The following is a 3,565-nucleotide window of genomic DNA, read 5'->3' as shown; positions in this document are numbered from 1 at the left end:
TAAATTATCAATCAAACATTCAGCTTTTTCAATAAATGATTTCATAAATTATCATAATTAGTCAAGTTCTTAATAAATCATTCGATGGAAAAGAAAGACCCATCAACCATCAGTCACTTGGCATTTTAAGTTTTAAATACCAACCAAGAGAAAGAAAGGGGTGGAGGGCGGGGTGAGTACATGACATGTAATTTGTAAGAGAACACAAAGAAGAATGCCCCTTTAACCCAGTCTTACCCTATCTCATCCCCTTGCATGTAACAGGTACCATCACATTACTCTGACTCTCACAAGCACACTTGCTAAGATCCACATAATAAACGAAAAATGCTACACTAAAATTACAATTCCTGTTTACTCATGCATTACATTTCAATTTAGTAACTCGTGAAATTTGCTTAAGAAACCAAAACGGATCTCCATTTATCAGTAATTTAGCATAACACCCTTAACTTTGCAAGTTCCAAAGGACTCACCTAAAAAAAAAAAAAGGAATTAAGGCTAATTCCTGCTCACCCTAGCAAAGGCTAGTCTCTCAGGAGGGGTGAAAGGGGTAGAGAGAGAGAGAGAGGGGGGGGGTTAAGTGTTCTGTTGACCCATATCCCGTCAACCTACTTCCCCCACCTAAGTCCTATCCCTATTCTGACTTCCATGAACACATTGCTGAGATCCACTTAAAAAGTGAAAAATTGTATTTCATGTTCACTCATACATTAAATTTCAATTTAATAATTCTTAAAATTTGCTCTAAAAACCTAAATTGATAATGCTTGATCATTGATTTATCAAAACATCCTCAACTTTGCAAGTTCCAAGGGACTCGCATCTCAAAAACTGAAAGAAATTGGAAGGCTAATTCCTGCCCACCCTAATTTTCATACCCTTTGTTTTAGTGGGCAGTGCTCGCTCAAGCATGAACAGTTTTCCAACTTTTTGGTGTCATTTGAAAGTTGACTTTATTGGCTTCCATGTATGTAAGTGTTTTCCCCCAAAGTGATATATTTTTTATTTGGCAGCCATTTCAAAAGTGTATAGTTTTTTTTGGGACGCACTGTAGATAGCATTCAGCGGACATAAGGCAAAATCTTTGTTAAAAAAATAAAAGCTAATCTATTTTCACTAAGATGAAGTATTAGGTCAATACATACATGATAATGTATAATATCATAACTTCAAATTACAATTCTATTCAATGTATTCAAAAGTAATATCTTTTGTTCTAAACCCTGAGATATTAACACTACACCCAACTGATGTTACTCTCCATGTCTTTTCTGTCAACTATTGCATGAAAATAGAATAATACATCAATGCTAATAGAGATAAAACACTAGATTATTGCAACTAATATAGACAAATAACCCTGCTACTTGTAGAATAACAGTGGAACAACATTATTTGCTCCATATTGGTATTCATGTTTACATACAGAGTAGGGCTGGTTCTCTATAGCCCAAACTCTTGGAAGATACATAAAAAATAGCATAGAACAGCAAAATCATATTTCAAATTTTGGTGAAATATGAAATAACATGCATTGCAAGGGATGAAACACTTTCTATGAAATGATGTTATGTGACCTTATGGTATCTAGAAAGTATGTATTCTTAGTTTCAAATATAAGCATTCTGATATGAGATCAATATAGAATAGGTATTGCAATATTGGAATGTTAAAAGAAGGGATTAAATGCTTTAAAATGAATTACTTTTAAGAACCATAATAAATTTGAACCATTCTTGACAATTATATTACAAGTTTTGTGGAGCGTTTTGGCCCAGTGGATTAGTCTCAGGACTTTGAAACAGAGGGCCGTGGGCTTGAATCCCAGCTGTGGCTTAAATTGATCCAAATTGTGCTTCACTCAACCCAGGTGAGGAATATGGGTACTTGGCAGCAATTTAATCCTTTGAAACATTTGAGTAGCTTGGCTAATGCCAGGATGATAGTCCTGCATTATTGTAGAGCGCTGATTAAGAGGTATTAGGCATTATATAAACGTGTATATTAATTATCATTATTATTATTTATGTTCTTATCTCATCAGTACAGCCATGTTCTAACAAGTGAATATTCTACAAATTGAGATTATATAGCTTCACAGCACACATAATATAATGTAATAGATATCATGAGGCTGCACACATCCCCATAAGGAAAACTAACAAAAAAAATATGGATTTGAATAAGCTCTTTTCAGAACAAGAACCATTTATATCTATGAGGCTCAAAAAATAAAATATGCTCTTCTCAAATATATGATTATAAATCCAGATAAAAATTTTGGGAGTAAACTACTATAAATCTATCCAATATGATTCAAAGAAAGTCAATGAAAAGTGTTAGACTAGTTCAATTTCAATGATATGGAATTCTCTCCATTTTGTAGATGTGTGATAGCAGATCTGTTGAAGTTAATAAAATCAACGGAAAATATGTTTCATAATGATCACGAATGAGTATTGTTTTAAATTGTATGCTTTCAAAAGTCCCTTTATTTAGAATGCAGATCCTTCAAGCATATGACTTTGTGCCTACTATTCAAAAGATTTTGTTGAGCATTTGATTTTAAGTAGATTTAATCTTATAGTTTAATGACTATTAAGTACAACATAATTTCTTGATCACTAATAGGGTTAAGTAGCACTAATATAATAGAATATGGGGGAAATGACCAGCTGGATAAGCCTAATTCAAACCTCATCATTTTAATAAATAGGTATAAATCACTATTTCAAATGGAAAGTCCACCCCTATTAAATGTAGATTTGGATGAAAAGACGTGAAGACATGCCTATGTTTCACTTAATTAATGCAAATCCTTATAAATGTAATATATAATTTGTTATTCTTTGTCCGATTTTGATCAAATTTTCAGTGTTTGTCTGATCTGTTCAAATCTTATCATTTTCAGCCTTAATGCCAAATCTGCAACCATTGCAATATCGTATAATTCATACAATAAAATACAAAAGAAATAGTGTGTGAAAGACACCATAGACTTCTCTCATTTTCATATCACTATGTTGTACATGTAACTATTTGTGCAACATGCGAATGTCATAATTTTTTACAGTGTCAGCATTATGCTTGTTTTATTTTTCTTGATTCATTCAATTCCACGAATTGTTGGGGGTGGACTTGCCCTTTAACCCTCAATCTCCCGGGGTATTTTGATTCTTGTCATTCCGGGGGGGGGGGGGCCATTATGGCCCCCCCTTAAGATCTCAGCCGTGGATTGCGCAATCACAACAAAAATTTGCATGATGGTAGATAATGACGTAATCTACGCAGTTGCATTGGTAAATTTCACTGAATTCATATATTTTTATATTATATGAATTAATTATGCTAATTTATTCATGAAATCATACTTTTTGCTCTGATTCCCTAAATAAAGCTCCTAGAATGCTATTTTTTGGTGAAAATATTCTTTATAGCATTCCTAACAATTGTGAATGAAAAAAATTCTGATACCAAGACCGATTTCTTAAGTATTTTATTGTTTTTTTAATTTCTTATGTATTTCTTTGTTTTTTTACTTTTTGTTTTTTTATTGTTTTTT

The sequence above is a fragment of the Lytechinus pictus genome, chromosome 7 (assembly GCF_037042905.1).
Source record: "Lytechinus pictus isolate F3 Inbred chromosome 7, Lp3.0, whole genome shotgun sequence".
In the NCBI taxonomy this organism is placed as follows: Eukaryota; Metazoa; Echinodermata; class Echinoidea; order Temnopleuroida; family Toxopneustidae; genus Lytechinus; species Lytechinus pictus.
Note: the sequence above shows the minus strand (reverse complement) of the source record.